At 44.2% G+C, this 27,924-nt stretch overlaps 1 protein-coding gene across 3 annotated transcripts in view; it reads right to left on the minus strand.

The window, feature by feature from the left end:
• The window catches only part of SERPINE2 (serpin family E member 2), a 73,434-nt gene that overhangs the window by 39,883 nt on the left and 5,627 nt on the right, over nt 1-27,924 (minus strand). Inside the window, exon 1 of one of the 3 annotated variants that reach the window (XM_004262644.4) lies at nt 25,711-25,729. The exons of the other annotated variants lie outside the window; for them this stretch is intronic. The gene's annotated coding sequence lies outside the window, so the exon portion shown is untranslated. Of the gene's footprint in view, nt 1-25,710; nt 25,730-27,924 lie in introns of those variants that run through there. 3 annotated transcript variants of the gene reach the window in all.

Below are 27,924 nucleotides of genomic sequence, written 5' to 3' on the forward strand. Positions count from 1 at the left end.
ATTTTTACTTCAACAGCTGTTTAGAAAGCCTCAAGGATCGAGCTAAGAAAACAGGTCAAACAATACTTCCACCTTGATATAGCCCTGTCTGTGTCTTTATAATTTCTTTAGACTATTTAAAACACAGAATAAGACAATGCTGGTGTGTTCCCTTACCCCTATAAGAGAAAGAAGGGGTTCTATTATGGCAGGGGTGGAGGTAGGTAGATATGTTCCTAAAAACCTTTAATGGTTCTGAGATGTGCTTTTTAGTCTGTTGACTTGGTCATTAAATCTGCCTTATATGTATGGTGCCAAGTCGTATAGACATTCTTACTGACAAATCTTTAAGACAAAACAGTTTATATGGGTGATTTTCTAATCAATAGTCAAGACATGTCCTAAGACATCTTAGTGATATTGACTCGTAGTTCTCAATCTTTAAAACAAGGTAGCACCTTTTTGAGACCTAAAAAAATGTACTACAGATGCTTCATGACTAGTTATATTTTTAGTACTGGTGAAAATACATGATGAAATGCTACCGTGAATTCATAAACACTAACAAAATGCAAATGCTTTTTATCTATACATAACAGCATCTTGATACATTTCAAAACAATCATATTTTGAGATATCATTTATTGTCTCTACTCAAAGCTAGACCAGGAACATGACTTTTCTGATCCCTGAGAATAACTCTGATGTTGTCTACAGGTCTTCAGTTCATAGGTGAGAAATCAATGCTCTCTAGACTGTTGCTAAAAAAGAAAATGAACAGTAAGTGCTGGAAGTGTAAATTGATAAAAATATTTCTGGAAGGCAATTTTTCATATGCATGTTCTTTAAAATGTATATACCTATTGGAAAAGTAATACTCCTTCTATCTCTCAATTCTAAGATAATAATAAAAAGAAAGATTTGAGTCTAAAAATGTTCACTGTGGAGTTATTTCTAGCAGCAAAATCACTGCAATATTCTTTGCAATAGATAAATCGCAGTAACAATGATCCCTGCAACCTAAATTTCCAATGAAGGGACACTGTGGGTGACCTCTCATCAGCTTTGTGCACTTCTCCTCTAGCGTCTGTGTGCTTTGTTGCTAATCATTTGCACCTGCTATTTTCAGAGGCTTGCTATTGTGAGTTGGAGCCCACGATCTTAGTGGGTTCTAAGTGGCTGGGAGTTTACATACAGCATTCTGCCATCCGGGAGGTCACCAGCCACTGACTACTGGTCAGGAGTACAAAAGCCCAGCTTCTTTGCCTCAAGGTGGCACAGACCACCCGAAGGTGCAATAGACTCTCTAGAGCTCCCCGTGGGATTGGGCTGAGGTAGGACTTCCCCTGATATTGCCCCTTGATAGGCTGCTTCCCTTTCTAATTCCCACTTCTTCCATTCCCTTACTGTTTCACTGGGAGCACTTCCTCAATGAATCAATTACACTTTATCCTTGACTCAGGGACTACATCTGGGAGGGCACAACTTACGACACCCAACAGTAAAGGACAGTTCATGACATCCATCCAACACAGTATCGTTCAGAAGCTAGGAAATTATCCTTGAAGAAAACTTAAAGATATGGTAATATATTCCAGATAGCTCAGCTGAGATGTGTACTAAGAGGGAGCAGAGAAGGTTACAGAACACAATTAAATCACCGTGGTTGAATCACAGGATCATAAAAACTTGAATAAAAATTGGTACTTATTGGAAAATGAGAGAGTTGAGAAATATGGTGGGATCCATTTATCTACACTAAAATGAATGCTACACCCCATTACAACCCACGGACCATTTCGTGTTGAGCTTTTTCAGTAAGCGAAGGCTTTATTTTGATGAACATGATTTGACCCATTTATGTGGCTAAATCTACATATTAGATATTTAATGGCAGGGATTACAGTTAATTTTTTTATTCCCTGCATATAGCATAGTACCTACTATATAGTTGGAACTCCATAATGTTATTGAAATAAGCTGTAATTCTATGGAAATTAACTGTTCCCATTACTATTTTAGGTAGCAGCAGCAACTGCTATTGCTAACTCAAAAACAAATCCAATTTGTTTAAAACTTGTAAAATACATTCTTAAGTGCCATCATTTATGGAATGCCTACCGTATGCCAGACACTGTACCTGGAGCTTTATATATTCAATGTCTAGCTGAATCCTCAAGTTAAGAAGTAGGCATTAGTACTTTTATTTTACAGATAATGAAAACTGAGGCCCAATTAAATGACCTGCCCAGATCATACAAGGTGAAGAGATGTCTGAAAACCAACACTTTTAGTCAATATATCATGCTGACTCTTGTGCGGGAGTTTAAAGGGTCAACCAAGGAAAAAGTAAAGAAACACTGCCTTCTTTCTACCTCTCTGTCCTGTGCTTAAATCACCAAATACTTGGAGTAAACAAGTGACCACAGCTCTACAGGGCACAGGAATTGAACAGAAAGCTTGTTACTCTACTGCAGTGGTTCCAGCTGGAAGGGGGAGCGGCACTGCCCCCCAAGAGACATTTGGCAACATCCGGAGGTGTTTTGGGTTGTCACACCTGGGATGGAGTGCTACCGGCTTCTCATGGGTTGAGGCCAGGGATGCTGCCAGACATCCTACAGCGCAGGAGACGGTCACCACCTCAAGGAATTATCCAGCCCCAAACGTTAGTTGTGCTGAGGATAAGGAAGGCTCTTCTAGAGCACAAAAAAGCACACATTTCCACTCTTCCCCAGTGCGTCACAACTGACTTTCCTTAACTTAGAATCGAGCATTCAGTCTGAAGTCACAGACCGTTTCTTGTCAAAGCAACAACTGTGCTGACACCGTCACAGTGTTTTTTTTGCGGTACGCGGGCCTCTCACTGCTGTGGCCTCTCCCGTTGCGGAGCACAGGCTCCAGACGCGCAGGCTCAGCGGCCATGGCACATGGGCCCAGCCGCTCCGCGGCATGTGGGATCTTCCCGGACCGGGGCACGAACCCGTGTCCCCTGCATCGGCAGGCGGACTCTCAACCACTGCGCCACCAGGGAAGCCCCCTCCCTGGAACTTTTGACCCACGAGAGAGGAAGGGATCCAGCCCATCCCTTTTGTGAATCCCAGGAGGGAAGGTTTGTGGTACCAGTAGTTAAAGCTTTGGCCCGTCAGCCCACCTTATCAAATCAGGCTCTTCAACAGCCCGCGGACGTTCTGCGGCTGGAGTGGAGGATGCCTGCGTCATGCAGAGCCTCCTGCAAGGATCGGCAGGGAAGGAGTTTACAGCAGGCCCAGCTGTTCCTCCACGGCGTGGGGAGGACCAGCCCCCGCCTCCCTCTACTGCGGCACCTCTGAGCGCCAGTGAGACCCCTCCCATAAAGCAGCAGTAGGGAGCCGAGGCTGGCATACCCAGCCATTACCCCCGTCGGGCTCTCCTCCCCACCTACTGCCTGCTCCCCCATGCCCAGCAGCCCTTTTTTTTCCCCCCTAAAGCAAAGCCAGCTCTATCATTCAGGGAACAAAACTGCCAGGTACAGAGAAAAACCTAAAATGCTCACACATCCCTAAGTTATTCTTAACGACTACTGTACTTACTCCCTGGGAACTTTCTGAACTAATTATATTCAGTTACACGCTTAGTTAAGCAAAACCGAGCCCAAATCTCTCTTTTCCTCCCTTTCCTCATGAAAAGGGAGCAGAGGCCAGAGAGGGAAGGAGACTCAGCAGACGAATGCTGAACTGCGTCTCCAGCAGAGCCAAATTACCTGCCAAATGCCACCTGCAGGAGGTTCCCTTTCTGCCGGCAGGGATGTTCAGAGATCGTGGGAGGCCTCCCAGCCCTGTGAATGATGGAGGTGCGCTGGCAGTGTTAACAGAGGATGTGGGCTTTCATCAGGCAGGAACTCGAAGACTCCTGCATCTTTATTTCAGGCAGCACGGGAAGAGGGAAAGGAAACTGTACTCAACTCTGAAGAGAGGAGTTTGGGGCTCAGATTCACAATGAAACCCGCTTGATTCTTTTGAAAGAATCAGGTGGTCTTTCCAAGGTTGCCATGTAAAGAACTGTTGGATAACAGGTACTGTTCGTCCATTCATTTATTTCACAAGTATTAATGAAGCACTAGTGTGTCAGGCACAGGGCTGGGGAGAGAACATGGACAAAGGGGCTGGTGCCTACTCTCCCAGAGCTCAGAGTCTAGGGCCATGGTTCTCTACCTGGGCAGTTTGTCCCTCAGGGAACATCCGGCAACATCTGGAGACGTTTTCGGTTGTCACAACTGGGCATAGGGGGAGGGTGCTCCTGGCATATAGTGGATGGAGGCCAAGGATGTCGCTCAACACCCTACGAGGCTCAGGACAGCCGTGCACAACAAGGACCTGTCACCTCCAAAAGGTCAATAGGGTTGAGGTTGAGAGACCTTGGTCTAGAGGGAAACAGACTTTAATGAAATCATCACAAATACTGAATGGATATTTACATTCATTTTGACACATTTGCTTGCAAGTGGTAGGACAGCAAGTGGAATTTACAACAAAGGGAGCCGAGACACACCTGGGGGGATGGGGGCAGGCAGGGGTTGATGAGGTGCTCTGAGGAAGGGCCTGGTAGGCCAGCTTTGGAGGAAGAACTTTATATGACAAAGCAGGAGGGGGCTGGGGGCAAGGGAGAGTGCTCCAGACAGATGATCTCATGTGCAAAAAGGCCTTGCGTTAGAAGGTACCACGTATGGCTCTGGAAACTGAGATTTTGAAAGTTTTGCTTTACACCATCATCATCTTACAGACTTTGTAGGACCAGGTCTACCCTGGGGCCATAACCTTGAGCAACAACTCATCAGGACACACACCAGAGTCCAAACTAGACAGAGGCTGGAAGAACAACCCTTCACACTCCAGCGTCCATCCTGCCCCATTGCCTTTTTCTCATGATCAGACACTGCACATTAGACGAGGCAGGAATCAAAACCCTACTTTGTCTTAGACTTGATACTAAAAGTCTGACCCCCAAAAAGGTAAAACTGATAAATCAGCCTCATCAAAATTAAAAATATTTGCTCTACAAAGGACTCTGCAAAGAGGATGAGAAGACAAGCTACAGATTAGGAAAAAATATTTGCAAACCACATATCTGACACAAGGCTAATACACTATCTAGAATATACAAACAATTCTCACAACATAAAGTAAAAAACACCAAACAAGTCAATCAGAAAATGGGCCAAAGACACAGACTGACATTTCATTGAAGAGAACATACGGAAGGCAAATATGCCCATGAAAAGACGTCCAACATCATTAGCCATTAGGGAGATGCAAATTAAAACCACAACTGGCTGTCAATACACACCTACTGGAATGGCTCAGATAAAAACTAGTGATAATACCAAATGCTGGAGAAGATGCAGAGAAACTGGATCACTCACACATTGCTGGTGGGAATGTAAAATGGTACAGCCACTCCAGGATACAGTTTGGCAGTCTCTTCCATGCATTTAACCATACGATCCAGCAATCTTAGACATTTATTTCAGAGAAATGGAAACTCATCTTCACACGAAAACCTGCACCAATGTTGGTAGCAGCTTTATTTGTAATAGCCCCAAACTGGAAACAACCCAGACGTCCTTCAACAAGTGACTGGTTAAATAAAACGTAGCACGTCCATACATGGAACACACTCAGCAAGAAGAAGGGATGAGCTATTGACATATGTATCAGCTGGGACGGGTCTCAAGGGAATTATGCTGAGTGAAAAAGGTCAGTTCCCAAAGGTAACATACTGGGGAATTCCCTGGTGTTCCAGCGGTTAGGACTTGGCGATTTCACTGCCGGGGCCCAGGTTCCATCCCTGCTCAGGGAACTAAGATCCCCGCAAGCCTTGTTGCACCACCAAACAAAACAAAACACAACAACAACAAACCCTCCCCCCAAAAACCCAAAAGCTTACATACCGTATGATTCCATTTATAAAATATTTTTAAAATGACAAAATTATAGAGATGGAGAACATATTAGTGGCAACCAGGAATTAGGGGGCCTGAGAGGGAGGTGGATGGATGTGACTATAGAAAGCTTGCATGAGGGGGTCCTGGTGATGAAACTGTTCTGTGTCTTGACTGTGGTGGTGACACAAATCTACAGTATGATAAAATTGCATAGAAATAAGTACACACACAGACACACACACACACACGAGTACATGTCAAACTGTTGACATCTGAACGAGGTGTATTATACAATATCAATGTCCTAGTTGTGGTATTTATTGCTGTGTACTGGTTGTGCAAGATGACACTTTTGGGGGAACGAGGTGAAGGATTATATGGGATCTCCCTCTACCGTTTTTTATTACTGCCTATCAATCTACAACTACCTTCCCACTAGCCATCCATTCTACATTTGGTAGTGTATATGTCAATGTTACTCTTCCACTTCATCCCAGCTTCCCCTTTTCCCCCTGTGCCCTCAAGTCTGTTCTCTACGTCTGCATCTTTATTCCTGCCCTGCCACTAGGTTCATCAGAACGTTTTTTTTTTTTTTTTTTTAGATTCCATATATGTGTGTTAGCATACGGTATTTGTTTTCCTCTTTCTGACTTACTTCACTCTGTATGACAGACTCTAGGTCCATCCACCTCACTACAAATAACTCAATTTCATTTCTTTTTATGGCTGAGTAATATTCCATTGTACATATGTGCCACATCTTCTTTATCCATTCATCTGTTGTGGACACTTAGGTTGCTTCCACATCCTGGCTATTGTGAATAGTACTGCAATGAACATTGTGGTACATGTCTCTTTTTGAATTATAGTTTTCTCAGGGTATATGCCCAGGAGTTGGATTGCTGGGTCCTATGCATAGCACAAGGAGATCAACTCGATGCTTTGTGATGACCTAGAAGGATGGGATAGGGAGGATGGGAGGGAGGGGATATGGGGATATATGTATACATATAGCTGATTCACTTTGTTGTACAGCAGAAACTAACACAACACTGTAAAGCATTTATACTCCAATAAAGATGTGAAAAAAAAATCTACAACTACCTTCAAATAAAAAGTAAAAAATAAAACCCCTTATTTAAAACTTTTAGTCAGCAAACAAATACACCTTAAGACAGATCTTTTTATTATTTACTTTCTTTTCCCAATTACTGCAGGCACATTAAAAATGTCAATATTCTAAAAAAGATACCAAAAATATTTTTTTGCATAATTGTGCCTTTTAGTAACTCTTTGAGAGAGCACCAACTCTTAGGCATCTTGGCCTCTGTAAAGCTCCTGAGACAAACTACTCAAGTTCAGACGAGGTCCCCCACCAATTCACTGCATGACTTTCGACAAGCACTACACTTCACTGTGCCCACTGTACAACAGTAGTCCCTGCCTCAGGGGCTGATGTGAGGAATAAAAATGGGTGATACATCTCAGGTTCTTTTTTTTTTTTTTTTTTTTTTTGCGGTACACGGGCCTCTCACTGTTGTGGCCTCTCCCGTTGCGGAGCACAGGCTCCGGACGCGCAGGCTCAGCGGCCATGGCTCACGGGCCCAGCCGCTCCGCGGCATGTGCGATCTTCCCGGACCGGGGCACGAACCCGTGTCCCCTGCATTGGCAGGCAGACTCTCAGCCACTGCGCCACCAGGGAAGCCCCATCTCAGGTTCTTTGGACAGCTCTCGAACACCAAGGGCTCAACCAAGCTGGCTCTGCCCTGACTGCCGTTATCACAGAGGGTCGAGGAGTCCTGGGGTCTCTCTCCTCAGCCTCTGAAGGTGGACTCGCCAGCCCATCCTAACAGTTTCCTCAGAGGCAAAATGTCCTCAAATTCCAATTTCTGAAAGTCAAAGGGAATTTTTAAGCTGCCTTTTCTATTTACTCGTGGTCTTTTTTCAACTGTGGCCCATTTCCTTCATGTTTCTGCGGCAGGTGGGCTTCAAGGGTCTACCATGTGACTTTATCAGAGTTTCACCTCTGGTCACAAGTCCTCAGGGAAGGTGACCTGAGTGGCCTTGTCCTCCCGAGGCAGCAGCTGGGCCCCATGCAGCCTCCTTGAATGGCCCTGGCGTTGGCGTCAGGAAAGGACCAATGGTTACTGAGGAACCCAGGGAACAGGCATCAGGCTCTGATGATTTCCTGGTGCTTCTTCCAAGACTGCCAGACTCATGAATAAGGAAAAGTGTTTCCTACCAGCTGAAAATGGAATAGGGCAGGATTAGACTATCACAATTTTTAAAAAGTTTTAGTGTGGCAAAGCCAGACAAGCTGTAGCTCAGAAGCCTGGATGGTGTGCAGAGTCTCATTACTATTTAATTTGCTTAGATGGAGAGGATATCTCACAGAGAAGATGCCTGATGATTGCCCAAGGAAGCCATTTAGAAATAACTCTGAGCTACATTGGAAAGCCAATTATGATGGGAACTGGAGAGAAGAGGTAATCCAGGAGAAATATCTTAGATTTTAGCTAACAGAGCTGACTCTAAAGCCCAATGCTTCTTTTCAAAAGAAACATTGGGTAGAAAGATGGAGAAGTGCCCTTATCGGTTTTCACAGAGATTCTGTAATGGGAGGAAAGAGTATTCCTCCTCCCTAAACTTGCTGTTCCTCCAGGATCTACGTCCCCGTAAGTGCGGCTCCCCACCCACTCAAGAATCTAAGCAGAAAGTCTGGGAGTCATCCTCCAGCCTCTCCCCGACCCCACTGAACCATCAACAAGCTCTATCTCTCCACCCCTGAGACGGTTCCTGAATGGTCTACTCTCTCTGCCTTCTTTGTGCTAAGCAAGCCACCGACATTCCTGGAAGAAGACATCAGTCTCCCGCACTGAACCCACCGTCTGCACTGCCCAGTGACCTTGCTGATACGGAAGGCTGACCTTTGGCACCAAGACCTGCATCAAACCTGCAGTGGCTTCCCTGAACTCTTACCCTCCCACAGCCTACGACCTGGCCAGCCTGCTCGGATTTGGCATCCTTTGACAGATACACTCTCCCCCTGGCAGTTTGTAGAAGCTGCCAGGCTCTCTCCCACCTCCAGCCTCCATAATCCTGCTCCTTCTGACTGGGGGTGGGGCGGGACATTTTCTGTTCTGTTCACCAAGCTTCCCCAGTGTCCAGCGCGGCACAAGGGATACCAAGGGATTCTCTATGTAACCAGGGCATCGATGAAGAAGCCAGCCCTTTGGCGAGCACCTGAATTCACCTCACGTACTAATGTCGATTGCAGAAGCCACCATCTTACAGGCAGGTTGGGATCGAAAAGTCTTTGGGGAAGATATTTCTTTTTTTCTAGAGCAAGCTTTCACAGCTTGGCACTATTGACATTTGGGACTGGATAGCTCTGTGTTGTAGCGGCTGCCCTGTGTATTGTGAGATGTTTAGCTGTATCTCTGGCCTCCCCATTAGATGCCAGTAGCACCACTCACCCAGTGTGACAACCAAATGTCTGCAGGCATTGACAAACGTTCCTGGGAAAGAGGGGGATAGCCCCTGGCTAAGAACAGTTGACCCAGAGAAAAATTAAAAATTGGTGGTTAGGATTTGAATTCTGCCCACAGAATGCCTAAGTAACCCATGCTTTGACTGAATCACACGAGCAAGAATGCATTTTAATACAGCGTTACCTAACTACCATTTACAACATCCTTTCAGCGGGAACACGTATCCCAAATCCTTGGTAATGTTTATGAACCACCACGGAGGGGCTGGTTGGTCCATCCTGAGAGTCTCAAGCTAGCTTTCTGCCTTGGTGAGTTGGGTGACAGCTGATGTGAAACAGGGGGCAAAAGCATGGTAGGGAAGAAACAGGTAGTCGGCGAAGAATCAGGGGAAGGATGGGGCTCCTCACATATGATCGGACCTTCCATCTGTGTCTGGTACGTGAAAACAGGAGAGAGAGACAAGAGAACACCTTAGTGCTTTGGGTCCTTGCTGAGAACACCCTCTCACAGCATCCTTAGGCCAGGCGGTCTCTTTCTTTCCATGGTGTAGCCCGGGAATGAAATGGGAAGGATCGAATCTCAACACTGCCCTCACCCGCTGTCCACTGCCCGCCCCTTGGACTAACATAAGCCTATTGAGCTTGGAGGAATGCAAAATGACTTCCTACTTTTACCTGCCACACTGCAATAATATTTTCAATTATTGGTTAAACTGCAAATGCCCCGTGAGTCATTTAAATAAATCTCACATGTATGAAATAGTTGTGTTTTCAGGGCAATTCCCAGCTGTAAAAATAGACCCACACCGAAGGTACTTTTTTCTGCAGCTAACTGAAAATACTGCACATGTAATGCATGAGTTAAAGCACCCGGGAGGAATTTCAACATGCATCCCCTGTTGTACAATGTACAGTCAAGCGTTGTCACCAAGTGCTCTGCACACTTAGGTCAACATTGCTTGGTGAGCCTCAACCATGCCTAAGTTTTCACACTAGGAACTGAGGTTTTTAATGCTCCAAGTGACTTTTAAAGCAATGGATTTAAAAGGAATACAAACACTCCTAGACTTGACCCATTCAAACTTCTGTGGCCCAGAGAATATCTCCCAAAAGGAGAGCGAGATGAGTTTGTAAACAAATAAAATCCCAAAGGAATATTTAAGATGACCACCCTCTACTTCCATGTTTTTGTTTTTGTTGTTTTTGGTTTTTCTTTTCCCAGCAAGCAACCATCTAACCAGCAAAGTTCTGCAAAGCTTAGAAACCACCTGAAGTTATGGGAAGCACAATTCCAAACTTGGCTTTAGTTACTCAAATACCAAGGTTCTTCCTTTAGCCTGACTTGATTTTTCTCACTGAGGTCTCCGCTGGTGCCTTCCGAAGGGATCTGGTAGGGGGAGGGGAGTTGCTGTAACCTGTGTCCACTTTGAAACGATGGTGGAATAGGATTGTCTAGCCCTAGGCCTGCCTGTGTAGCATAAATCCCTGCTCTGTGTCTCAGCTTCCTCATCTGTCAAATCAGTGATTACCCCTCTCCCCCATTCTGCACCTCAGAAGGTACACACATGAAACACTGTCCCGAGAAGCGATATGACAACTCTCAGGTCCCACAGAACTCTTCCTCATAGGAACGGCCTTTATACAAAGTTCAGGTAGAAAAAGGATTTCAGGAATTAAAAATCAATGACTTACAACGTTGCGTTAGTTTTTAGTTTCAGGTGTACAGCACTGTAAATCAACTATACTCCAATAAAATTAAAGGAAAAAAAGAATCAATACCAGATATACAAAAAAAGAAAAAAAAAACAATGACAATGAAAGTTCTCACCGTTGCCTAACCTCTGCTACAAGGCACTGCACTGAGGAATCCTTCGGGACAGGAGGCTGAGCTTCTCTTTGTCATGAAGCCACAGTTTGCAGGGGGAGAATGCCTCCCCCTTTTCTCAGGGCCAGTTATGGAGACAATGCTCACCAACAGTGGAGCCGGCGAGTCTCTGCACAGGAGACGGGAGGTTGTTTCTAAAGCTCTTCCTGTGTGTACAGCCCGTGAGCACAGCGTCTTACTAAATCTCACGTGAGCTGTTCGGGATACGGTTGAGGTAACAGAAATGCAGAGAGGTTGAGGCATCTGCCTCACGTCACACAGCAAGAAAGAGGCGAGGACCACGTGGATATGCCCACCTCGGCGCGACGGATGTTGCCAGAGGCTTCTTCCAGAGAGAGGGCAGAGATGCGCCCGTCACGCTGTCAACTGCCTCCCCCTTTGTCCTATCCTTCCGGGTCTTCTTTCACCTATCTCCCCCCCCCACCCCCCATCAGAGCTCAGGATTGGCGTTGATCCCGTCCCCCAGCTTCGCCTCGCCTTCTGCTCCTGGTTGCAGAATGGTGCTCTGAGCACACCTGACGACCCTCTCCCAAGCTGCAAGAGGCGCCCCTTCTTCCATCATGAAAGTCTTTATTTTTTACGTTCTAATATGTGCTTGAATATATGGTATCTCCCCAAAACGACAGCCCTCTTCCCCAACAAGAAGATCCTGACACCTCCTCCCCAGCCCACCCAAGTTTTGGTCCACAGGACTAAGTAAACTTTATGACTAACACGTGAAAGCACGTATATTATGTGACTCTAGAAATAGAACCTTTCTTTCCATTGCCACCTTCTGTGAAGCAATTTAGTTCAGCATTTTCCCCAGACATCTTCTACATGCCTGTCATCGCTTTTTGTGTTGTCTAACGATTTCCCCGAGCACATTATCCACTTTTCTTCCAAGTTGCCTGTGATACCGCGCTTTCCAAATCTATGTGTGACACTGCCATGGAAAAATCTATCCTTCTATAAGAAGCCCTTCACAGAGCATCAGCACAGTGGCCCTCATAGGTAAAAAATACATCTGTGATCCCCACAGCATATTACTGTGTTCCATTTTAAAATGACCCTTTGGGGTTTTGATAAAATTTCATCTGACAGAATAGCTACCTGCTCAGCAAACCCATTTCCTCTTCTTCTAAAGATAGGACTGTAGCCTGTGCTATACGACTGTATGACTGAAATGCCGTCAGCGAAATGGGAGTGGAAGTGACGTATGCTGTCCTCAGGCCTGGCCCATCAAGACCTGCCATGCGCATTCTGCCATGACCTTTCTGCTTCCACCAGCTTCTTGCTGACAAGCATCATGCCCTGGGAACCCACACGTTAAATGAAGTAGAGCCACACGATGGAAGGGGGCTGGGTCACTGAATCACCAGGTCCGCACCAGGAAAGTGACACACCCATTTGGGGCTTTATGCAAATGGAGAATAACCTTCCATCATGTTTGAACCACGGTACACGTTTGGGTTTATTTGTTATGGCAACTAGCATGACCTTAACTAATACAACATTCAACATTTGGCGACTGTGAAGTCATGACCTCTGCAGTAATGACTAAGTCTGTATTCGATTTCTCTGCCTTTTTTTTAAAACATCTTTATTGGAGTATAATTGCTTTAAAATGGTGTGTTAGTTTCTGCTTTATAACAAAGTGAATCAGCTATACATATACACACATCCCCATATCTCTTTCCTCTTGCGTCTCCCTACCTCCCACCCTCCCTATTCCACCCCTCGAGGTGGTCACAAAGTACAGAGCTAATCTCCCTGTGCTATGCGGCTGCTTCCCACTAGCTATCTACCTTACGTTTGGTAGTGTATATATGTCCATGCCACTCTCTCACTTTGTCCCAGCTTACCCTTCCCCCTCCCTGTGTCTTCAAGTCCATTCTCTACATCTGCATCTTTATTCCTGTCCTGCCCCTAGGTTCTTCAGAACCTTTTATTTTTAGATTCATATATATGTGTTAGCATACGGTGTTTGTTTTTCTCTTTCTGACTTAACTTCACTCTGTATGACAGACTCTAGGTCCATCCACCTCACTACAAATAACTCAATTTTGTTTCTTTTCATGGCTCAGTAATATCCCATTGTATATATGTGCCACATCTTCTTTATCCATTCATCTACTGATGGACACTTAGGTTGCTTCCACATCCTGGCTATTGTGAATAGTGCTGCAATGAACATTGTGGTACATGACTCTTTTTGAATTATGGTTTTCTCAGGGTACATGCCCAGGAGTGGGAGGCTGGGTCATATGTTAGCTCTATTTTTAGTTTTTTTTTTTTTTAAAGAAGACGTTGGGGGTAGCAGTTTATTAATTAATTAATTTACTTTTGCTGTGTTGGGTCTTTGTTTCTGTGTGAGGGCTTTCTCTAGTTATGGCAAGCGGGGGCCACTCTTCATCGCGGTGCGCGGGCCTCTCACTATCGCGGCCTCTCTTGTTGCGGAGCACAGGCTCCAGACGCGCAGGCTCAGTATTTGTGGCTCACAGGCCTGGTTGCTCCGCAGCATGTGGGATCCTCCCAGACCAGGGCTCGAACCCATGTCCCCTGCATTAGCAGGCAGATTCTCAACCACTGTGCCACCAGGGAAGCCCTATTTTTACTTTTTTAAGGAACCTCCATACAGTGCTCCATAGTGGCTGTATCAATTGACATTCCCACCAACAGTGCAAGAGGGTTCCCTTTTTTCCATACCTTCTCCAGCATTTATTGTTTGTAGATTTTTTCATGATGGCCATTCTGACTGGTGTGAGGTGATACCTCATTGTAGTTTTGATTGGCATTTCTCTAATGATTAGTGATGTTGAGCATCCTTTCATGTGTTTGTTAGCAATCTGTATATCTTCTTTGGAGAAATGTCTACTTAGGTCTTCTGCCCATTTTTGGATTGGGTTGTTTATTTTTTTGATATTGAGCTGCACGAGCTGCTTGTAGATTTTGGAGATTAATCCTTTGTCAGTTGCTTGGTTTGCAAATATTTTCTCCATTCTGAGGGTTGTATTTTTGTCTTGTTTATGGTTTCCTTTGCTTTGCAAAAGCTTTGAAGTTTCATTAGGTCCCATTTGTTTATTTTTGTTTTTATTTCCATTTCTCTAGGAGGTGGGTCAAAAAGGATCTTGCTGTGATTTACATCATAGAGCGTTCTCCCTATGTTTTCCTCTAAGAGTTTTATAGTGTCTGGCCTTATATTTAGGTCTTTAATCCATTTTGAGTTTATTTTTGTGTATGGTGTTAGGAAGTGTCCTAATTTCATTCTTTTACATGTAGCTGTCCAGTTTTCCCAGCACCACTTATTGAAGAGGCAGTCTTTTCTCCATTGTATATTCTTGCCTCCTTCATCAAAAATAAGGTGACCATATGTGTGTGGGTTTATCTCTGGGCTTTCTATCCTGCTCCATTGATCTATACTTCGTTTTTTGTGCCAGTACCATACTCTCTTGATTACTGTACCTTTGTAGTATGGTCTGAAGTCCGGGAGCCTGATTCCTCCAGCTCTGTTTTTCTTTCTCAAGATTGCTTTGGATATTCGAGGTCTTTTGTGTTTCCATACAAATTGTGAAATTTTTTGTTCTAGTTCTGTGAAAAATGCCAGTGGTAGTTTGAAAGGGATTGCACTGAATCTGTAGATTGCTTTAGGTAATATAGTCATTTTCACAATGTTGATTCCTCCAATTCAGGAACACAGTATATCTCTCCATCTGTTTGTATCATTTTTAATTTCTTTCATCAGTGTCTTATAGTTTTCTGCATACAGGTCTTTTACCTCCTTAGGTAGGTTTATTCCCAGGTATTTTATTCTTTTTGTTGCAATGGTAAATGGGTGTGTTTCCCTAATTTCACTTTCAGATTTTTCATCATTAGTGTACAGGAATGCAAGAGATTTCTGTGCATTAACTTTGTATCCTGCTACTTTACGAGATTCATTGATTAGCTCTAGCAGTTTTCTGGTAGCATCTTTAGGATTCTCTATGTATAGTGTCATGTCATCTGCAAACAGTGACAGCTTTACTTCTTTTCCAATTTGGATTCCTTTTATTTCTTTTTCTTCTTTGATTGCTGTGGCTAAAACTTCCAAAACTATGTTGAATAACAGTGGCGAGAGCGGGCAACCTTGTGTTGCTCCTGATCTAAGTGGAAATGGTTTCAGTTTTTCACCATTGAGGACGATGTTGGCTGTGGATTTGTCATATATGGCCTTTATTATGTTGAGGAAAGTTCCCTCTATGCCTACTTTCTGGAAGGTTTTTATCATAAAAGGGGTTTGAATTTTGTCAAAAGCTTTTTCTGCATCTATTGAGATGATCATATGGTTTTTACTCTTCAATTTGTTAATGTGGTGTATTACATTGATTGATTTGCGTATATTGAAGAATCCTTGCATTCCTGGGATAAACCCCACTTGATCATGGTGTATAATCCTTTTAATGTGCTGTTGGATTCTGTTTGCTAGTATTTTGTTGAGGATTTTTGCATCTATGTTCATCAGTGATATTGGCCTGTAGTTTTCTTTCTTTGTGACATCTTTGTCTGGTTTTGGTATCAGGGTTATGGTGGCCTCGTAGAATGAGTTTGGGAGTGTTTCAGTCATGCAGTCTGCATTTCAGTCATACAGTCACTCCCATCTATAGCACAGGCTACAGTCCTCTGCTATATTTTGGAAGAGTTTGAGAAGGATAGGTGTTAGCTCTGTTCTAAATGTTTGATAGAATTCTCCTGTGAAGCCATCTGGTCCTGGGCTTTTGTTTGTTGGAAGGTTTTTAATCACAGTTTCCATTTCAGTGCTTGTGATTGGTCTGTTTATATTTTCTATTTCTTCCTGGTTCAGTCTCAGAAGGTTGTGCTTTTCTAAGAATTTGTCCATGTCTTCCAGGTTGTCCATTTTATTGGCATATAGTTGCTTCTAGTAATCTCTCATGATCCTTTGTATTTCTGCAGTGTCAGTTGTTACTTCTTTTTCATTTCTAATTCTACTGATTTGAGTCTTCTCTCTTTTTTTTCTTGATGAGTCTGGCTAATGGTTTATCAATTTTGTTTATCTTCTCAAAAAACCAGCTTTTAGTTTTATTGATCTTTGCTATTGTTTCCTTCATTCCTTTTTCATTTATTTCTGATCTGATCTTTATGATTTCTTTCATTCTGCTAACTTTGGGGTGTTTTTGTTCTTCTTTCTCTAATTGCTTTGGGTGTAAGGTTAGGTTGTTTGAGATGTTTCTTGTTTCTTTTTTTGGGGGGGGGCGGTACGCAGGCCTCTCACTGTTGTGGCCTCTCCCGTTGCAGAGCACAAACCCATGTCCCCTGCAATGGCAGGTGGACTCTCAACCACTGTGCCACCAGGGAAGCCTGTTTCTTGTTTCTTAATGTAGGATTGTGTTGCTATAAACTTCCCTCTTAGAACTGCTTTTGCTGCATTCCATAGGTTTTGGGTCATCGTGTTTTCACTGTCATTTGTTTGTAGGTATTTTTAGATTTCCTCTTTGATTTCTTCAGTGATCTCTTGGTTATTAAGTAGTGTATTGTTTAGCCTCCATGTGTTTGTATTTTTTACAGTTTTTTTTTTTCCTGTAATTGATATCCAGTGTCATACTGTTGCGGTCAGAAAAGATACTTGATACAATTTCAATTTTCTTAAATTTACTAAGGCTTGATTTGTGACCCAAGATATGATCTATCCTGAAGAATGTTCCATGAGCACTTGAGAAGAGAGTGTATTCTGTTGTTTTTCGATGGAATGTCCTATAAATATCAATTAAGTACATCTTGTATAATGTATCATTTAAAGCTTGTGTTTCCTTATATATTTTCATTTTGGATGATCTGTCCATTGGTGAAAGTGGGGTGTTAAAGTCCCCTAGTATGATTGTTTTACTGTCGATTTCCCCTCTTATGGCTGTTAGCATTTGCCATATGTATTGAGGTGCTCCTATGTTGGGTGCATAAATATTTACAATTGTTATATCTTCTTCTTGGATTTGATCCCTTTATCATTATATAGTGCCCTTCTTTGGTTCCTGTAATAGTCTTTGTTTAAAGTCTATTTTGTCTGATATGAGTATTGCTACTCTAGCTTTCTTTTTTTTTTTTTTTTGAGGTACGCGGGCCTCTCACTGTTGTGGCCTCTCCTGTTGTGGAGCACAGGCTCCAGATGCACAGGCTCAGCAGCCATGGCTCATGGGCCTAGCTGCTCCACAGCATGTGGGATCTTCCTGGGCCAGGGCACGAACCCATGTCCCCTGCACTGGCAGGTGGACTCTCAACCACTGCGCCACCAGGGAAGCCCTCCAGCGTTCTTTTGATTTCCATTTGCATGGAATATCTTTTTCCATCCACTCATTTTCAGTCTGTATGTGTCCCTAGGTCTGCAGTGGGTCTCTTGTAGACAGCATATATATGGGTTTTGTTTTTGTATCCATTCAGCCAGTCTATGTCTTTTGGTTGCAGCATTTAATCCATTTACATTTAAGGTAATTATTGATGTGTATGTTCAAAGTACCATTTTCTTAATTGTTTTGGGTTTGTTATCATAGATCTTTTTCTTCTCTTGTGTTTCCTGCCTAGAGAAGTTCCTTTAGCATTTGTTGTAAAGCTGGTTTGGTGGTGCTGAATTCTCTTAGCTTTTGCTTGTCTGTAAAGGTTTTAATTTGTCTATCGAATCTGAATGAGATCCTTGCTGGGTAGAGTAATCTTGGTTGTAGATTTTTCCCTTTCATCACTTCAAATATGTCTTGCCACTTCCTTCTGGCTTGCAGAGTTTCTCCTGAAAGATCAGCTGTTAACCTAATAGGGATTCTGTTTTATGTTATTTCTCCCTTGCTGCTTTTAATATTTTTTCTTTGTATTTAATTTTTGATAGTTTGATTAATATGTGTCTTGGCATGTTTCTCCTTGGATTTATCCTGTATGGGGCTCTCTGTGCTTCCTGGACTTGATTAACTATTTCCTTTCCCATATTAGGGAAGTTTTCAACTATAATATCTTCTAATATTTTCTCAGTCCCTTTTTTTTTCTCTTCTGCTTCTGGGACCCCTATAATTCTAAGGTTGGTGCGTTTAATATTGTCCCAGAGGTTTCTGAGACTGTCCTCAATTCTTTTCATTCTTTTTTCTTTATTCTGCTCTATGGTAGTTATTTCCATTATTTTATCTTCCAGGTCACTTATCCATTCTTCTCCCTCCATTATTCTGCTATTGATTCCTTCTAGAGAATTTTTAATTTCATTTATTGTGTTGTTCATCATTGTTTCTTTGCTCTTTAGTTCTTCTAGGTCCTAGTTTAACGTTTCTTGTATTTTCTCCATTCTATTTCCAAGATTTTGGATCATCTTTACTATCATTATTCTGAAATCTTTTTCAGGTAGACTGCCTATTTCCTCTTCATTTGTTTTGTCTGGTTGGTTTTACCTTGCTCCTTCATCTGCTGTGCTTCTGTGTCTTCTCATTTTGCTTATCTTACTGTGCTTGGGGTCTCCTTTTCGCAGGCTGCAGATTCTTAGTTCCCGTTGTTTTTGGTGTCTGCCCCCAGGGGCTGAGGTTGGTTCTGTGGGTTGTGTAGGCTTCCTGGTGGAGGGGACTAGTGCCTGTGTTCTGGTGGATGAGGCTGGATCTTGTCTTTCTGGTGGGCAGGTCCACGTCTGGTGGTGTGTTTTCGGGTGTCTGTGGCCTTATTATGATTTTAGGCAGCCTCTCTGCTAATGGGTGGGGTTGTGTTCCTGTCTTCCTAGTTGTTTGGCATAGGGTGTCCAGCACTGTAGCTTGCTGGTAGTTGAGTGGAGCTGGGTCTTGGCGTTGAGATGGAGATCTCTGGGAGATTTACACCATTTCATATTACATGGAGCTGGGAGGTCTGTGGTTGACCAAGGTACTGAACTAGGCTCTTCCACCTCAGAGGCAGAGGCCTGATGCCCAGTCAGAACACCAAGACCCTGTCATCCACACGGCTCAGAATAAAAGGGAGAAAAAAAAGAAAGAAAGAAAGAAAAAATAAAATAAAATAAAATAATTAAAAAAAAATTGTTAAAAATTTAAAAAGTAATTTAAAAAAAGGAAAGGAAGAGAGTAACCAAACCAAAAGACAAATCCACCAATAACAAGCGCTAAAAACTATACCAAAACAAAACAAAACAAAACAAACAAACAAAAATAACGGACAGACAGAACCCTAGGACAAATGGTAAAAGCAAAGCTATACAGACAAAATCACACACAGAAGCATACACATACACACTCACAAAAAGAGAAAAAGGGAAAAAAATATATATAGTTGCTCCCAAAGTCCACCTCCTCAATTTGGGATGATTCGTTGTCTATTCATATATTCCACAGATGCAGGTACATCAAGTTGATTGTGGAGCTTTAATCCGCTGCCCCTGAGGCTGCTGAGAGAGATTTCCCTCTCTTTGTTCTCACAGCTCCCAGGGGCTCAGCTTTGAATTTGGCCCCGCATCTGCGTGTAGGTTGCCTGAGGGCGTCTGTTCTTCGCTCAGACAGGACGGGGTTAAAGGAGCAGCTGCTTCGGGGGCTCTGGTTCACTCAGGCCGGGGTGAGGGAGGGGCACGGAGTGCGGGGCGAGCCTACGGCGGCAGAGGCCGGCATGACATTGCACCAGCCTGAGGCGCACCGTGCGTTCTCCCGGGGAAGTTGTCCCTGGATCCTGGGACCCTGGCAGTGGCGGGCTGCACAGGCTCCCCAGCAGAGGGGTGTGGAGAGTGACCTGTGCTCGCACACAGGCTTCTTGGTGGCAGCAGCAGCAGCCTTAGCGTCTCATGCCCGTGTCTGGGGTCTGCGCTGATGGTCGTGGGTCGCGTCCGTCTCTGGAGCTCCTTTAACCGGCGGTCTGAATCCCCCCTCCTCACGCACCAAGAAACAAAGAGGCAAGAAAATGTTTCTTGCCTCTTCGGCACCTCCAGACTTTTCCCAGACTCCTTCCCGGCTAGTCGTGGCGCACTAACCCCTTCAGGCTGTGTTCACGCCACCAACCCCAGTCCTCTCCCTGTGCTCCGACTGAAGCCCGAGCCTCAGCTCCCAGCCCTGCCCGCCCTGGTGGGTGAGCAGACAAGCCTCTCGGGCTGGTGAGTGGCGGTCGGCACCGATCCTCCGTGCGGGAATCTCTCCGCCTTGCCCTCTGCACCCCCGTGGCTGCGCTCTCCTCCGCGTCTCCGAAGCTTCCCCCCTCCGCCACCCGCAGTCTCCGCCCGCGAAAGGGCTTCCTAGTGTGTGGAAACCTTTCCTCCTTCACAGCTCCCTCCCACTGGCGCAGGACCCGTCCGTATTCTTTTCTCTGTTTATTCTTTTTTCTTTTGCCCTACCCAGGTACGTAGGGAGTTTCTTGCCTTTTGGGAGGTCTGAGATCTTCTGCCAGCGTTCAGTAGGTGTTCTATAGGAGCAGTTCCACGTGTAGATGTATTTCTGATGTATTTGTGGGGAGGAAGGTGATCTCCACTTATTCTTCTGCCATCTTCTCTGCCTTTTTTTAAAAAACCCTTTTTCATCATGCAGTCGCTAAAAGCATTCACAATAAGAATTGATACAGGGGATTTCAGGCTAATACGCCTTCCCCATGTGTTCTCACGAGTCTCGTCCATCCAGTGCTTTTGGTGAACTCTGACCAAAAACATATCCGGATCTTTGTAAAATGGAAGATTTTGTAAGGACCCTAATATATAGCAAATCTCTCTTTCTCTGAGGGACAATTTCAGATAAATTTTTCACTTCATATTCATGTACATGGTTTTTAAACTAGGACACTCTCATTTTCACAGACAAAATTCCACCATTTTAGTGCTTTTCAGTGACTCATTAAGGCATCTCTCAGGCACCAATTCAGTGTGCGTGCCTGACTCGGAAGAGAGCGGGCCTTACTGCAGCTCTGGACACTCCGTGTCTTGTAGTCTTGAGTATTTAATGAAAGTAGAAGTTCCATGCAAGTAATGTTTCACACTTTCCAAAGCTGTGCACTAAAACTGTCATATTTTTTATGAGATCTGATTTCTCCCCCATGGAGAAGTTATCTCCACATCTTTAGTCATAGAGACCACGTGAGAGACTAACCGGCCAATTCATTATTATTGATAAAAATCAGTAAATAGCAATTCTACACAATTTAGATCAAAATGGTTTTCATGGAGAGTAACATGAAAGAAAAAGAAAGGACTGCATTACCCCCGAGGGCTGTCTGGACATTTGTGCTTATTAGCTACGAGCCAATGCTTCACACTGTGCACAGACTTACCTCTACACACACACGCGCACACACACACACACACCCCTGCGCGCGAACACGAACACACGTGATTAGTAGCGACTGACATTTAAGAAACTCCTGTGTGTAAAGGGCTTTAGCATCAGCACGGCTGAGCTTCCCAGGCTCCTAGAAAGTGGGCATCACAGCCCTCATTTCACATGGGAGGAAATCGAGAACTGGACACCGTCCATCACTTGCCTGCATTCCTGACCCTCACGGAGGCTCCGGGTCCCTCATCCATAGAACGACCTCGGGCCTCCAGCCTTTCAGGGCTGCCAAGTGGATTTAGGGAGGCAGTGCACGGCCGTGGCTTTGGGCTGGCACCAGTGGCCGCTCCGGTCACCAGGGCCACACACGGCGCTCCTAGAGTCCCTTCACACCAACAACTCAGCACACACCGACCAGTCCAGTGGGACATCCTGAGCATCTCCTCCATGGCACTCATTACACAGCAGTGGATAAGTGACCCAGAACAGTAGTGAGGGGCAGGGTGATGGTCTGGTCCAGGGGAGAAATAGTTTATCACCATGGCACACAGTGATAATAAAAAGCAAAAAAGCCTGAGGTAACTTCACTATTACATTTAAATCCTCTACAGACAGTGCTTCCCCCGAATGCCCCTGCTGCCACCCCACTACGGTGCACCACTGTTCTAGACTATCTTCAATTGCTGAAGTCTCATGGATATGCCTTTTCTACCTACATAGAGAAGATCCTCAAAGGTCAACCTATTTTGTGGCTACTTCTTGTCTCGCAGAGCACCTATCACCGAGTAAGCGCTCAAAAAGTAGCTCTCACACTGCATGCCACCCAAATACACCAGATCTGCCACATCGTGCTCCTTTGAAGTCCTGTGTGGGGCAGATTCATCAAGAGTAAGCGTTGGGAAACCCTTTTTCTCTCGGGGGATAATCCTCTTTGAGAACATGGGTGTGAACAACAAAGAGAAAGGGAGACATGAACCAGCCAGTGGCCCTAAGGAATAAGTGGTAACAGTCCCCAGGTCAGTGGGGGTACTCTGGGGGCTAACCAGGGGTGAGTGACAGGTCATGGCGGTCTGTTACCAAACTGTACCTAGACTTGCGTCTGGAGGGGTGACAAGTGATAGGAACAGAGAGGTGAATCCTCACTCGGCCACAGCCCTGACCTTGCCAAGTGACCTAAGTCACAGCCCTGACCCAGTGACTGACATTTAAGAAACTCCTATGTGTAAAGGGCTTTCGCATCCGCATGGCTGATGCTCTCGGGCTCCTGGCAAGCCAGGCATCAAAGCCCTCAATTCACATGGGAGGAAATTGAGACCTGGACACAGTCCATCACTTGCCCATGTTCCTGACCCTCATGGAGCCTCCGAGTTCCTCATCTACAGAATGACCTCAGGCTTGTCAAGTGACCTAATTCATGATACTTCCTATTTCCCTGTGTGTAAGACAGGAACAATACTATCTCTCTCTGCAAGGAAGCTGCATCCTCAACACCTCCATTCTCTAGCTTTGGAAATGGAGCACACTGGGGGCGGGTAGTATTTTGCAGACACAAAACTACTAAGCATAGAATAGTCATTTAAACCCAGGTCCATCTGACTCCCCAAGTCATTCTCCATCCAGCAATGGTCTGTGGTTCCCTGCACTCTTGCTCCATCACCACTGTTTGGCCTCAGTCATTCCCTGAAAAAAATGTTTCAGAATCAAAACTCTCCTCTGCAAGACACCCAGCCCTGGAGAGAACATCCCCATGGGTGGGAATCTCAGAAGGGTACTCCACACACCTGAATCTCAGTTTTCTCACCTGTAAACTAGGACTAATTTCTACCTTACAAGGGCTGTTTAGATTCAACAAGATCATGTATAAAATGTGCCTCACAGCCCTTGACACCCTGATGATCCAATGATCTTGCGCTTCATTCTCCCCTTTCAGGCGTCTTTTGGGCTCCTCTGTGTCAGGTACTGTGAAAGGAGCCCAGAGGAGTAAGAGAGACCACAAAGTCCTGGCGGTTTCCTAGTGGGGCGGATAAGACACACACATAACGAGAACACACGGTAGAGAGTAAGAGAAAAGCACATTTTTGCCATTGTATACCTAAAAACTATATTGTTCTCAAAGAAATTTGACACCAATAAGTGATACACAGGCATGGAACAACTCTGTTTTCAGTAATTGCTGAATTCATTCACCTTAGTATGATTAGCACTTTGACAGTCATGATTTACCACCTTGCTGCGCAAGAACAGGTTCACTACGGATACTTGGGCATCTCTGGCCAATCCTCCAAGTTGCTAGAAATGAACGCAGGTTTGGCAAGAGATGATATGAGTCTATCAAGTAAATTAATTTCAAAAAGAAAATCCACACCTTTAGAAAGAAAGCTCTCTTTATAATTAAGCCATCACATAGACTCTCCCTGGCATCTCCCATCCCATTGTCTGAGCAATAATTCACGTGTGGGCATACACTGAGTGCTGTATAAAGTCCCATATGGATATCTGCCAGTAAAAGCCTAAAAAAATCATACGAATGGCAGCAGAAAATACATTTCCTATCTAACGATGTTGGCAGTGGTTAATCCAACATTCATAGAACTCTTTTGTATATTGAAGGAATAATTAAATGTGTTTTAAATACATTCAGTGTGTGGTTAAGATGGTTATTTCTAGGTATATGGACATCACTGGATACAGTAGAATGACTTTTTCTCAATCGGAAAAATGAGAACAAAAAGAGAAGACTCTGGATGCCACATCTGCAAAAACCTAAATAGATTATTTTTCCTACTGCACAGACAATTTATTCATTCTTCATAACTAACAAAAAAACAAAACAAACAAACACAGCGCCCAGTCTGACAGGGCTAGCCTGCAATGTGCCTCTAGAAGGAACTTCTGGTAACATTGCTGCTTACATTTCCTCATAAGGTGGAGTAAAAGGGAGTTTACTTCTGGCATCAGCCATCCTTTGCTCCATGGCCAGTACTGGAGGAGCTGGAAGCCTGTGGAAAGGACAGATGACCAGCTGATCCCTGGGAGTGCTACCCACTGAGAGTTTTACAGAAAAGGGGTCTGGCAACTAGGTATGCAAACACAGAGAGCAAGCCGCTCATTCTTCAGGTCAAAGGAGCAATGAAAACACCAGTCCCAGAGGAGTTAAATGTTTGCCTGGAACCCCACTGCCACCTCGTGCCCTGGAAGTCAGCTCCATTCTAGACCCTGTGCTCAGCACCTAAATCATACTCTCCACGGCACCCTCACAACACTTAAGATGTGGTTACCTTCACGCCCAACTCACAGATGATGAAACTGAGGCTTGGAGAAGTCTAGGCAATTGGCTATGGCCTTCTGGCCTCCAACTAGTAACCGATATAATCTAGATTCAGGCCAAAGCCCGTCGGTCTCTACATCCTCCATACTCTTAATTACTACACTAGACTAAGGAAGAGGGGGAGGAAGAGAGCACGTACCATTTGATGTGACAAACTTTGAAATAAAGTTAAATGTAAAAAAAACTATAGGGGCTTCCCTAGTGGTGCAGTGGTTGAGAGTCCGCCTGCCGATGCAGGGGACATGAGTTCGTGCCCCGGTCTGGGAGGAACCCACATGCCGCGGAGCGGCTGGGCCCATGAGCCATGGCCGCTGAGCCTGCGCGTCCGGAGCCTGTGCTCCGCAACGGGAGAGGCCACAACAGAGAGAGGCTCGCATACCGCAAAAAATAACAAATTAAAAAATTTAAAAAACAATAAAAAGAAAAGTTAAACCTCCATGTTTTATGCTAAGTCTCCACACATTTGTGGAGTTCAATTAGACATCTTTTAAAAATCATGTCACACTTGTTCTTCAGTTGAGTTTTATCCAGCTCAGCCTAAGTTATTCCCCTGGACTCTGGGTATATGTACTCTACCTTTTCAATCCAAAGGTCAGTACTAATTTTAGCATCTGAGTCCCAGGAAAAAAACAAGTATCTAAGGAACAACTGGGCCCAGGGGCCAAAAGGCATAAAAACATTACTTCAATCATAACACACAAATATTAGTCTGTTTCCATCTCTGTTTTGGTTGTCTTACTGAAGCAGATCATACAGCAAAGTGAGAAGCTGGTCTCTTGAAAGGAGGCCCGTTGTTTGACAGGAATTTCCTTTCCAGAGGTTATAAATATTGACGAGTCGTAAATCTCTGACAGCTCATGGTACCAGCTCACAGCGCACACATTTACAGACCTGGGTGCAGGCTCTGGCATTGACACGTACAGGTTGTATGAATAACCATGGACACCTGGGCAGCTCCACATTCTTCTTCACAACTGTCCGAGTGGGAATATTAGTATCTGTCCAACAAGCAGACATGAGGCTGGAGGAGATAGCACAGTGCCTCTGTCAACTGCAAACAAATACTAAGGACAGTTGAGCTAACCTGCCTGTCCAGCACACCCTCTCAGTACTCCCTCCTCCCCTGACTGCAGGCTTGAACATGTGACTCAGAATCTGGCCAGTCATAGCATCCCATTCCCCTGACCACAGCCATTGGTCCAGGGAAAGACACATGACCCAACCTGAGCCAATCAGAGCGCCTCCATACGATTTTTCCCACTGGAACTGACAGGAAGGTCGTCTTTCCTCTTTGATCCTAAGGCTGTAGGGAGATAAGCCTGAAGGTGCCTGCAGTCATGTCATGGTCCGGAGACAAGAGACATGGAGGGAGAGAAAAGAGGCCCAAGGCCCTGAGTCTCTAGTTCCAGTCACCTCCAAGGCCAAAGCACCTCCGCCATGGCTCGGGCGCGGCAGCATAAGCCAGTAGTTCCCCCCATGCTCTCCGTGTTTCTGAGTCAGTTATTTTGATTGGGGTTTCTGCCCTTATAACCAAAAGATAAGACGGTAGTTAAAGCTCATATAATCCAATCAATGACCAAATCCTCAATAAAAATAATTTCTTCCTAAGTGGATTCCCCAGTTAAAAAAAGAAAAAACCTCTTTAGTAGAGGATGCGAACACTGCCATTATCTATATAGCATTTTCTCAAACGAAAGAAAGAAAAATCTATTTTCATTTGCAGTCACCACATACATTTTCCAGTGGGCTTCGTATTTGGGGTTAAACTCTCCCGCATACCCACACCCACTTTCAAGATTTGGTCCATAAAAACTTAGGCCCAAAACAAGTAGTTAATTTTTCTATAGCTGTATTAGTTGGCACTAAATGGAGCGGGGAAGGGAAGGGGGAGAAAGTACTGATGCTGTTTTTAGTATGTTCTTAGAAATTCCCCAGGTTACCGGACTTCTCACTGCTGCAAGGTGCGGGAAGGCATCACAAAAACGAAACAAAGTACATTCACCAAGATTTGCAGTCACTAGAAGAAATCCTTTCTGCCTTTTCATCAGAGTTTTTCTGTTTTATATTAAGACCCCTCCACATTATCTTTCTCCCAAGAATTAACTGATAAAAATAGAAAGGCACAGTGGATTCCAATTCTCCAATTATCTTCTGAGACAAAGGGCAAAGTCTGAGGTCAGACTGAAGCAGAAGCATGGGGTATTCCTCATCTGATCTTGGATTAGGGTGTCCACCCCAACCTTTGAAGGAATTCAAGGGTGAAGTGGAGATGAAATGTTTGTCCAGATGCATGAATGGAATTACAAATAGAGGATTGCTTAGGCTCCGTGGCCATCCCCATGTACAAAAAGAGTCGCAGAAGGAACGCCAACTTCTCTGGGCTGGGCTTCCATCCAGACCTAGAAATCTAACAGCAGAATAAGGGGAGAATCATTTACTGTGTAAATTGACTTGTCCCATTGGGTGAAAGGTAGCATTTCTCAAAAGAGAAATAAAATTGGCCTAGTCTTTCAGTGTTCTTAGACAAACTGTGAACTTATAGAAAAGAAATAACCTAAAGATGTAGTTTATTGCATTTCACTCCATTTCATACCTAAGGGTATTTTTTTAAAACCCAATATTGATTTTTAGATCAGGCGTGCAATCTACTCATGAGGAAAGATGGTTTTGGAAAGAGAAGACGGGCACATTTATGGTTGGAAACAGTGGTTTGCAAAGAAGATCCAAGTATATGGGACCCAATCTATTTAACATTTTTATAAATGCCTCCAAGTGGGAATACAAACTAAATAAATCTTCATGTTGGGCCTCAATGCTATTTCTAAGTCCTGAAGAACCAAACTGAATATATATTTCTTAGGTTTAAAAGAGAAGGAAAATGAAAGAGAAGAATTTCATGTAGATAAACATAAAACAATGCATTTAAGAAAAAATTTCCCCTAGGCCTGATATTTATGAGAAAGCTGGGTCAGAAAGGAAAATTAGCCAAGAAGTTAAATTGTTTCTTTAAATAAGGCAGCTTTGAGATCACTATTTCAACACACCCATTGTATAGGCAAGGAAATTAAGTTCTAGACAGTCAACTATGTAAATCGTTTGTGGCAT

Source organism: Orcinus orca, chromosome 7 (assembly GCF_937001465.1).
Source record: "Orcinus orca chromosome 7, mOrcOrc1.1, whole genome shotgun sequence".
Lineage (NCBI taxonomy): Eukaryota > Metazoa > Chordata > Mammalia > Artiodactyla > Delphinidae > Orcinus > Orcinus orca.